Source organism: Pinus tabuliformis, chromosome 3_1, assembly GCF_031772625.1.
Source record: "Pinus tabuliformis cultivar Carrire ecotype Pingquan chromosome 3_1, CPIR1, whole genome shotgun sequence".
Classification (NCBI taxonomy): domain Eukaryota; kingdom Viridiplantae; phylum Streptophyta; class Pinopsida; order Pinales; family Pinaceae; genus Pinus; species Pinus tabuliformis.
In genome coordinates, this window is record NC_142301.1 from 956,547,365 (window position 1) to 956,559,481 (window position 12,117).

Consider the following 12,117-nt stretch of genomic DNA (forward strand, 5'->3'; position numbering starts at 1 on the left):
AATATAAACCCTCTTTTACAAGAATTGGACCAGCGCAGAATGCTCACATCGAATAGAGAGAATATCCTTTAGTGGGGAAATAATCCTAAAGGAACTTTCAACCTCAATGAAGCCTAAAAAATCATGGCTGCATCTCCTAACTCGCAACCGCACCCCAAATGGCACGCTCTATGGAATAGAGGAACATGGTCCAAAATCACCCTGTTCTCTTGGCTGGTCTTGCATAACAGAGCACTCACATGGGACAATCTTTAGAGACGGGGCTTCATAGAACCTTCTCACTGCGTCCTCTGTGAGAATGATCAAGAAAATATCAATCACATTCTCAATACCTACCCCACTATGTGCTCTCTTTGGGATGACATGGCCATCATCTTCAGGCAAACTGATAGAAACAAGAACTCAACCTGTCATACACTGAGCAACTGGAGATCCTCCATATCCTCCAACAATCTAGTCAACAGAGCATGGAATCTCATTTTGGGAGCCATAGCGTGGATCATGTGGAAAGAGCGTAATGCAAGAATCTTCAAGAATTCAGTGATGACAGCAGAAATGTTAACAGGAAAGATGCGACAGCTAATCACTTAATCCATCCATGCTATGGATATATTGCAGTAAGAGGGCAACATGTCTTTGAATGACCAAAGGATAATCTAGATCCTAAATCTCAAAGCCAATATCACTCCTATAGGAAGGAACCAGGCCTCCACTGTGATGACGCAGGGTAAATGGGGTCTACCTCCGTTTCAAACATTCAAAATGAATTTTGACAGGGTGTCAAAGCAAAAATCGGGAAAAGTCGTTTATAGTGGAGCAGTCAGGGATCACGCCAGTAACATCCATCTTATCTACCATGGAAATCTTGGCATGAACACCAATAATGCTACAGAGCTAATCGCTCTCATCAAAGGCATCACCCTGGCTGATCGCTATAGACTCCTACCTCTGGTGGTGGAAGTAGATTCGTATATTGTCATCAAGATGATGAGAAAACTCCAAAATGGCACTTAGGTGGACAAACTAACACCCAGCTAGAGGCTCTCGACAATCCTGAAGGACCTACAAGGCCACCTCAACAACATTCAAGGTGTCATCCTTCAAGTGGTTCGAAGAATAGAAAATCAGTTGGTCGATGCCATGGCCAATGCTGGCATTCAATCCAATCTTGAAGATTACCACATCCTTTGGCAAGACCTGGAGGAAGGGGAACTCAAAGTGAAATGCATTACCATAAACAATGCAAACCATTAGGCCCTGTAAACATGTAGAGCATGACGGTCTCAGTTTTCCTTAGATTCTTCTATGTATGATTCTATATCAATAATTCTATAGGATGTAAGTGTTCTACTAAAAAAAAATAGGGACTAGACTCGCGCAGATGTATGAAGGCAGACACGGGGAGGTCCCCTCGACTCGCACTCTGCATTATGTATTCTACTGTATTATATTAATATAAAGTCCCACTAAACCTTCACCAAAAAAAAAAAACAAGACAAGTATGTACTAAATTATATTTAGAATGTATGTATGTATAAATGGAATTTATTTTTGAAATAATCATCTCATTGTAAGTAAAAATATATTTTTTAGAAAATTAATAATTTAAAATCAATTATTTATCAATTCTAACTAGTTTATTCTATTTTGAATTGACAACTTTTTCTAACTATGCATTATTAAATCAATTATTCCTATATGTAATCATGTCATATAAGTCAATAAGTCAAGAAAGAATTAATTTATTTTTATTTAACTATCATGTGGTTTAATACGAATGTATAAATGTGAAATTGCCATTTCTAGAATAAAAAACCATGTAAGGAAAATGAATTTTCTAATAAAACATGGATTAATGAATTCACCATGAGCATTAAGTGGACTATTTAAGCTCATTCAAGAGATGGGCCATAAATGGATGCCTTTAAACATTTTACACCATATGACATGCTTTTCCCATCAATATTAACATTTTTTAAATTTCATTCTTAAATAAACTATTTGTAGTTAAAATAATCTCATAGAATCCAACAAGATCAGAAGTTATTTATTGAATTTCATTTAGTTATATGTATTCATATAAGTTTATAAATGTAATTTATTTTTTAAATAAAGCTATAAATCTAAGTAAAGATATATCTTATGACTTCTTTTCAAAAGTCCAAATAAGACTTGGGCATTTAAGGGGTGAGGAGCGGAGAAGCTAGAATTGGAGTTGAAGATAGGGTTTTGGATTCAGGGTACCATGACGGGGAGTGTTGCTCCCTCTGATAGCCAGGCAGTTACAGGAGGAAGTCAGAACGTGGGAAAGAAACATTTCAAAAAACCACTGAGCAAGATCTCAGAAACCAGAAGTCAGGGGACATCTGGGAGAAGCAGAGATTAGGATCAGGAAGGGGATCAACATGAAATGAGAAAAGAAAAGGAGATCGGAGGCAGTAGTGAAAAACCGACTTCCAGCTAGACTACGGGAGTCTGCAAACCTAAGTCAGGCATTATTCCTTGGGCCATATTGAGCAACTTAATGATAGAAGCTCATAGAGATCATATGATGAAGCATGCAATTATATGCAAGTTCATGGGGCTATGGCCAATAGAAAGGGCTTTACATGTCTTGATAAGGAGCCATTGGAAGCCAAAAGGGGAAATAGATTTTCATCTGGGTTCTAAGGGATTTTTCACTGTAGTGTTTGCGAGCATGGAAGACAAAGACAGAGTGTTTCAAGAGGGGCCCTATTTCTATGTTGCGGCAGGACTCTACATGCAGCCATGGATAATGAACTTTATCTTGGAACATGAAACATTCACTTCAGTACCAGTCTGGATCAAACTATATTCCCTTCCTATAGATTATTGGTTGCCAGAATCTTTGAAAACCATAGGCAACAAGCTGGGACATTTTCTAAAAATCTCAGAGGTAACTCTGAAAGGGAGATACACCTCCTTTGCCCGAATATGTGTGGAAATGGATCTATATATAGCCTTGATGGAAGTGACAGTTTTAGAAGTATATGATGAATAATGGGTGCAGACAGTGGACTATGAGCACATACCATTCAGATGTCGCAAATGCCATGAACATGGGAATCTATATAAAGACTACCCTACAATCAACAGGGAAGATAATAAAAAAACCACCGTCGAGAGAGACCATGAGGGTTTCACCAAAGTTGGGAGTAAAGGAAAAGGAGGAAAGCGTCCACACAAGAAGGAAAATGAGGTCAAACGCACAAGACAAAACAGCTTCAAGATCCTAGAGGAAGAAGAGGGGAACAAGGAGACAGTCTAGAACATGGAGAATGTAACAAAAGAATAAGATAGGGTAGCTGATATGGAGGATATCACAGTAGACAACCAGAAAAAGGATGATCTACCAAGCCTAATGGAGATCAGTAGGGACTAGGAGATGATTCCAAGTGAAGCAAGAAAAGAGGACCATGAATTACAAGAGATTCTGGATAGGGAAAATCTAGATCTAGAGAAATTTCTGGAATAAGGAAAAACAATAGGGATGGACTCCCTGCCAAAAGAGGACTATGATAGAGTACAACAGCTCTTTCTCTCGAGGTCACAAGTGAAGGAAGCGGGAGTCAAAATAAATCATGAAAGCTAGGAGCCAAGTGGGGTCAAGATGATGGAGAATCCTCAGGCACAATCTCCAAAGAACTCAGGTAGGAAAAGAGGAAGAAAGAGGCAGAATGAACTGTTGAACGAATGTGGAAAACTATTAATGAACTCAATTTGGATGAAAGATATCACCATTTATTCCTTTACTAATATTTCTTAATGAAGTTCACAACCTGGAACATTAGAGGAATAAGTCATCAAAGGAAACAAAGAAATCTTAGTAACAGAATGAAAGAAGAAAAATCGGACATGGTTTTTATTCAGGAGACAAAATGTTCGATGGAAAAGATAAGAGATATTCATAATAAGTGTTTATGCAATTATGAGTATTTAGAGGTCAAGGAAGATCATTCAGCGGGGGATATTCTCACTTTGTGGGACCCACAGAAATTGGGAATTCTAGATGTTGAAGCATCCAGGAACTACCTTTCCCTGATATGTCAACTTCTAGGGGACAAGGAGATATACATGATTACGAATGTTTATGGACCTTAAAAGCTAGAAGATAATCTCAAGCTTCTCACTTCCCTGGAGGAACTTAGAGAGAGACATCCCACTATGCCCTAGATTGTTGCAGGAGATTTCAATATGATAAGATCTCTTTCGGAAAAAAATGAGGCACTAGACAGCTAGGTAGAGACTCTATGGCCTTCCAGAACTTCATTAGCAACATGGGGCTAGTGGATACTAAAACAATAAATGGAACCTTCACCTGGAACAAAAAAAGGGGAGGGGCCCATCAAGTTGCTTCCAAACTTGATAGATTCATGATTTCAGAGGACCTTTTTCTCTCAGGACCTGCCATGACAACCTCCATTCTACCCTTTGGAGGATCTAATCATTGGCCTATACAGCTGGAAGCCACCTTTATGGGTACTCCAAGAAACAGGCCTTTTAGGTTTGAAACTTCCTGGCTCTCACATCCTAATTTCACTAATAACGTTGAGACATGGTGGAGAGAGGAGTTGAATATTCAAGGTTCAAAAATGTACATGCTCCATTAGAAACTTAAACATATAAAATCTCGTCTTAAAGTTTGGAACAAAAATGAATTTGGATATATATTCAAAGCCAAAAGAGCAACTGAAATGAAGCTCCAGGAGATCAATCAGATCATCATCACAGATGGCTTCACCGAAGAGAGGCAAAAATTAACTGACTCTCTGCAGGAAGAATGGGAGAATTGATGCTTACAAGAAGAAATTTTATGGAGGCAGAAATCAAGAAAACAACGGATTAAAGAGGGAGAAAGAAACACAAAATTCTTTCACAAAACCACCATAGCTTACAGGGCACACAACATAATCACAAAGATCAAAGATTCTTAAGGCATTGAGCTAGTTTCTCACAGTGATATGGAATCGGTACTTGTTCAGCACTTCTGCAACATTGCAAAGGAGCCTGTGGAGGATAGATCTAGGTTCATTGAACATTTCACTCAATATATCCCTCAGTTGATTACCATATAGGACAACCACAATCTCAACAGGCCAGTTTCGGAAGAGGCGGTCAGTGAAGTGATTAATGAAATGCAGAGTGGAAAAGCACGAGGCCCGGATGGATTCAATGTAGACTTCTTCAAGGCTTTTTGGGATACTATCAAATATGATATCCTTAAGGTGGTGGAAGACTCAAGAAGATCCAAAAAGGTACTAAAGGCTCTGAATTCATCCTTCATAGCTTTGATTCCAAAGTAGGAAAATGCCATGACTCCAGATGGTTTTAGACCCATACACTTATGTAACGTGGTGTATAAAATTATCTCCAAAGTATTAGCCAATTGAGTCAAACGACTTCTTCCCTCTCTCATTTTGGAAGAGAAAATAGTCTAAGTGGAGGGAAGGCATATCCTCAACAATATCATCCAAGCTCATGAGGTGGTACACTCTCCCAAAAGCAACAAACAAGATGGTATGATCATTCAGTTGGACCTCACAAAAGCCTATGACAAATGGAGTTGGGCTTACATAAGATCAATTCTAAAAGCCTATGGTTTTGATCATAACTAGATAAGATGCGTCATGGCATCAGTTACCTCAACCAGTTTTTCCATACTACTTAATGGAGCTCCCTCAAGGACCTTCACTCCCTCGAGAGGGCTCAGACAAGGAGATCCACTTTCACCGTTCCTCTTCATCCTCATGAAGGGCTAGGTAGAGTGATTAAGATGGAAAATGCTGAAGGAAGAATTTATGGTATCAAACTTACCACAGATGAAGAGGCCAACACTCATCAACAATTTGTAGATGATACTATGTTGCAGGGCATACCCACCATCAGGGAGGCCAGAGCAATAAAAAATATCTTAAATAACTTTGCTATGGTAGCAAGCACTGAGGTAAGCCTTAGCAAGTCCAAAAGTTTTTTCTTTAATACTAATATTGCTATTCAGAGAAATATTACCAGAATTCTTGGATTTCAAAGAGAACATCTACCTTCCAAATACCTTGGCATTCCTCTTACTGACAAACCGCTAAGCAAGGGAGTGTGGAAACCCATTTTAAATAAACTTCAGGACAAGATAAAAAAAAATGGACATGTAGTTCACTAAATCTCGTAGGATGCCTTATGCTCACACAGGCAGTCTTGCAGGCCATTCCCATTTATATGTTTTCAGCTCTTCCTTCTCCTCAAGGTATGAAGTAGCTAATAAGAAGCATTCAAAGGGAATTTTTGTGGGACAGAGGGCAAGAGAAAAAGAAGCGGGAATTAGTAGCCTGGGACGAGCTTTGTAAACCCAAGAGCCATGGTGGTTTGGAGCTTCATGATCCTGAGACCCTCAGCAAAGTCGCGGGAGCCAAGCTTTGGTGGAGATGGATTAAGGAACCAAATGCCCCCTGGGCTAAGCTTTCGAAACAAAAATATGCCAAGAACTAGTAGGAAAAGGATCATATTAGAGTGTCAGGGAAAATCAAGGGCTCCCATATTTGGAGCCTTGCCTTGGATAATAAAAACATTGTACAACACCATTATTTTTTGGAAATTCAGGCAGGGGATATTGCTCGATTTTGGGAGGATAACTAGAAAAGGGAACCCAACCTTTATAAGGATGAATTTGGAGATCTCAAAAATGACACGGACAAAAAAGGTATGGTTCTGGTAAAGGACTTCTAGGATCAGGGAAGGAACAGTGAAAAATGGAGGGAATTGAAGGAGATACGATACAATGACGAAAACCAGCTGAAAACCAAGGTAGAAGCCCTCACCTAGGAGCTCGAGCACAGAAGAATTCTTGTCTCCTCCTCAACGGATCAATTAAGATGGGGAAAGAACATTGAAGGTAACTTTAACCTCAAAGAGGCCAAACAGGAAGTCACAGTATTTAACTTTGTGAATCTTGATCAGATCTAGAAGAAACTTTGGCAAAGTCCACATTGGATGAAAATAAAGCTTTTCATCTGGCTAGTGCATTAAAAGAATATCTTAACTTGGGAGATTATCCTCAAGAAAGGCTTCATTGGTCCTTCCATTTGTTACCTTTGTGGTGCGCATGAGGATACAATTGAACACCTTATCAACCTCTGTCCTTTCACTTCAAAGGTGTGGGACTGGGTGGCTGCTATCTTTAGACAAACTGACAGGGACAATCTCAGCATATCCAACACTCTAAAGAACTGGAGGAAGAACTTATCAAGGAATGAGATAGTAAATAAATCCTAGATTCTAGTTCCGATTTTTGTCATCTATCATGTGTGGGAGGAGCGCAACAGTCGAATCTTCAAAAACAAAACTCACAGAAACCAACACATAATTGAGAAAATTCTAAGGTGGCTCAAAGATATAGTTAGAAGCTTGCTAAAGACCCTTCCTAAAGATCCTCCCCTGCCCCATGAGGAGATAATTTTACTTCACTTGGGGCTCCAGTCTATTAATCCTTTTGTAATAATGAAGATAGTGAACCTTCTAAACATGTGTGCTACCATCTGGTAGCCTCCTCCATATGGTTTCTTAAAAGTCAATATTGATGGAGCAACGAAGGGAAAGCCAGGATTAGTAGGCTTTGGGGGTGCCATAAGAGATGATCAGGGACAAATACAAATGATCTTCCATGGCCACTTAGGGAAGGCTACAAAAAACATGGTTGAGCTCATGGAATTAGAGTAATCCTTGGAAATCCTAGTGAACTCTGGTTCACACAATGTTATAATTCAAGCGGATTTGGAATTAATTATTAGAGAGACTAAGAAGATTAATAATGGTACCTCTCCAAATAAAGTGTCGAAGCACTGGAAGCTCTTGTAGGTTTTTTACCGCATCTATTATCACCTGCGAACCCTCAAACTATCATATTTGCTCATGTAAAAAGGAAGGCTAATATGTTAGCGGATTGGTTGGTGAATGAAGGAATCACAAATAGGGACAGGGATTCTAGGAATGCTTGGGATTTGCTTCTCCCAGGTAAATTGTAGGAGGATTCTCTATGTAACGCTATCCAGGATATGGATCTATGGACTAACAGGGAGGATCAGAGGAACCATGAAGACCAACGGGAGGTTGGAGGATTGCATACCATCCAACCCATCATGGTTCAGTGATTTTCCAAGGTTAGGATTCCCTTTGTTTGAATGAAGAACGGTTTGATTCAAACTTTTCCATAGGGCAAGGTAGCCCTCGTCATTTGGCCTAGGTGGTGGTTAACAGAGAATCCAGGTGAATGGGATTGGCTCAAGTACTACCCACTGGAAGGAATTAAGGGACAGCATGTGGCGAAAGGTCGGGTGGGTTTTTACGTGAGTCAACTAGTCCAATACCACAATCGGTATATCGGGTGGGGTCTGAACGGTTTTTCATTTTTCTGTGTTTGTCTCCAATTCCACTCTTTGAGCGACATGTTGCGAATGAGGAAAGAAAAACCGCCCTCATCAGGTAGTTAAATCTCGCGTTTCTCATCCTTCTGATATCCATGATGACTGTTGGATCTTAATCAGTGGATCAACAGTGGCGGTTGTGTGTGTGCAGTGGTCGGACCTGAAAAATATTAGAGTGTTATGCTTTAACTTCCTTCAGGTCTATTTGTCTGTTTGTCAGTTTGTCAATTTGCCAGTTTTCAATTTGACTTGTGGTGGAACCTCTTGTGGTTCCATGGCAGGTTTTGGACTTTCCCTTCAAGGTTTACTATGCTCCTTGTGCTTTGTTTGGCAGTTCTCCCTGGTTTTCCGGTTTAGGTTCTCTTAGTTTTGGGAGATTGGGTGGTTTGGCCTGCCCGGCTAATTGTTGAACTCTCACAAAGCGGGTATGGCTCCTTATAAATTATGTATATTTGACTAAGTTTAATAGAAGCTCCTACTCTTACTTGATCAAAAAAAAAGTAAAGATATATCTTATACAAAACTATTTAGAGTTAATTGATAATCAACTTTAAGTGGTTTATTCAGACTACATGAAAAATCAAGTGTCATAGATGAATGCCTTTTAATACATATTTAATCTTCAAAATCAATATCTTAATGATAATTTATTTGTATTTACATTAAGTATTTAATAATTAAAGAACATGGGGACTTATATAAATTTCAACTAAAATACATGAGTTATGTTTCACATTTATTTCTTCCCCATTAAAAATGCTTATCATTTTCTCTTCTTAGTTAAAGTAATGGTCAATCATGGTTTTCCATAGAATTGGTTGACACTAAATTTACATCGAGACTATTCTTGGTTTAGACAATGTTGACAAGGAGAGATCAATATCCACACTACCATCAACTGTGCTAATATTTGAAAACCCTTGCCTCCACTACTTACAAGAAGTCACCACTAAAGTTTCTTATTCACTTCAATTTGTGACACTGTCCATCATAATGCAATGACTTGAATACCAATTTAAGAACTCTCATTTGATGTACTTGGATTTGAGTGGAGATAGAACAATGGTGCCTAACCTTATTGAAATACCTAGATCAACAATGTATAACTTTTATAGTGGATACCTGCATGCTATGGAGATGAATGATGACCCCTTCATTAGTGCTTCATAAAGGCTCAAAGGGACTATAGGAAATTGAGCACAAGAACATTTTAATAAGTTTTTAGTAGACTAGTTCCAATGTAATGCAAGGGATGCCTATCCTTGTCATTTACAATAAGATCCTCACATCACCATCATTCAATCAACAAATCCCCCATAGGTTGGGGGAAAGTGGGTTGGAGTTGGAAGACATAAAGTTTAAATATCGAGGAATCTAGTATGTTATCCATAACTATAATATCTTTATTGGATGTTTGACGTACTAATATGATTTAGCTTAAATCAATTTCTTCTAAGAGTTTAATTTCACACTCCTATTGTGTATTGTTACTATTGTACATAACAACCCCATGTTTGACCTATTCATGATCTGTAATTGGTTTGAAATTACTTGCAAATTATTTTAATGTTGAATCAAGTTAATATGGAGATTTACAAAAGAATGAATGTTGTTAAGGCCTTGTAATAAAATACTTCCAAATTTAATGAAATATGTGTTGTGGGTGAATATGTATGTATTGTGTTAGTTATTTTCTTGGCTTCAAATAAATCCATGGTAAATAATTGGCTAGTGTTTGAGTCTTGATTATGTCTACACACTTCAATTCCTTATTATGTCCATGCAGTTCCCAATGCAGTTGAGTTCCATATATTTAGCTCTACCAGACTGCCCGCATAGATAGTCAATGCTAATGTAGATTGAATATATCCCAAGGATGCCAAATGAAATTTTAGCCATCGAAGGAATTAAATTTTTAGCAAGACCCACTAAAACCCATAAAGTTGCTGCTAAAAAGACATGAATGCATGAGATTTGGGTCCTTCATCTCTTCACTGAATTCATCGATCTAGGCCACAAGGATCAAAACATAGTATCATCTAACTTTCACAATATGTTCATAGTTGGGATTAGCTAGGGTTCCATTTTCATGAGGCATAATCTTTGCTTGTTGTTTATGAAAATTTATAAATTCATTGATGAGGTTTTTTGATGAACATCAACAAAAGTTGTTGCAATATTCTTATATTATGAGCTCATAATTAGATCATTCAAGGGGCTTTCCAACCATTTCCTTCTAAATTTTTTTAGAAATATTTATATTGTGCTCCATGGGGTGTCGATTTGAATCATATGAAATCCAACTTTGATTATGTGCAAAAGGATACATGAGATTGGATTTATGTTTTCTTTGTAGTGTTTGTGAAATAGGGCCAACAAGTAACTTGGTGATATCTATTGAGTTCATATTTTCCTTCTTATTTTAGTTATCATTAGCTTGTCAAAGCCATTTATGAGATCATAAATAGAAATATTTATAGGTTATTCGACTACATAGGCTTATTACGATCATTGAGAAACATGAATCGATTCATTAATGTGTTTACTCACATTTATATTAATAAATGATGATAAATATAAATGAATGTCATGTTATAACATTGAATATGGATACATTCATTATCTCGACCAATTTCCTACATCATTATAGAAATAAAAATAAAAATACATTAATCTTACATTTATTCATTTTTAATAGAGGACAATTAAAAATCACACTAATATAAATTCGTTTTTATTTTTGGTAATATTGTTAATTCTATTAATCTAAAAGAAGAAAATTCATATAGAAATTTTGAATACTGTTATTGACCTTCCAAATTGGAAACTAGACCAATAGTATTGAAGAATCTATCCAAAGGATCTAAGTTAAACTATTTAATTAAAAAAAGAGGATGATGATGATGATGATGATGATGATTAGTAGTTTCTATTGATATGTAGTGTTACACAAAATATTGTCACCATGACTATTTGTAGTTAGTATGGGTCTATCATCATTCATATTGTCCTCCTCAGCAAGTCTCAAACCTCAGCTCTTCATGTCAAGCTTTAAAAATGAGAGAATGTCCTTGAAAATCAATAAAGCTCTGGTTCCGCACTTTCTCTTACTGTTACTTGCGGTCCCGCACCCCTTGGTCATGTTACCTACGGACCTGCCCGCTCTGTCTCTAAAGGAGTGGGTGCGGACCCCTGTGAAAGTCAAAAAGGCGCAAGTTTATTCTTAAAAACTCACTTGCGGTTAATTATGGATGCTTCTAGAAGGAATCTTGATGTGGATGGTTCACTCCTAGGTGGTTCATGCATCCCATAACTAAAGGAACTAATCCCTTGATGAGAGGAGCTTATCCCTTTGAAGGAGGGCTTTATACCTTTGAAGGTGGACCTAGTAACTTCCCTCCATTGCACTTTAAATTAAGGAATTGGGCTGGTTGCTAGGGAGGTTAGAAGCTGAGCATTTTTGAGTGTAAATGCTGTTGGAATTGAGACTTCCTAGTTTAAGCTTGAGAGGAGAGATTACATACCTTTTGGCTTCATTGGGAAGAGAGTGAAACTTGTCAAAGTAGAGGAGATTCTTGCTGGACCCTGGGAGGAGCTTCTACACAATCAAGGCACCAAGGTTATAAAGTTCTTCTTTGATTTAAGTTAATACAATCAGATTCATTTTTCTCAATAAATTGTC

The 12,117-nt window shown here is 37.8% G+C and overlaps 1 pseudogene; it reads right to left on the reverse strand.

The window, feature by feature from the left end:
* Positions 1-1,062: 1,062 nt before the first annotated feature.
* Positions 1,063-12,117, reverse strand: part of LOC149190978 (OBERON-like protein pseudogene) — a 58,427-nt pseudogene continuing 47,372 nt past the window's right edge.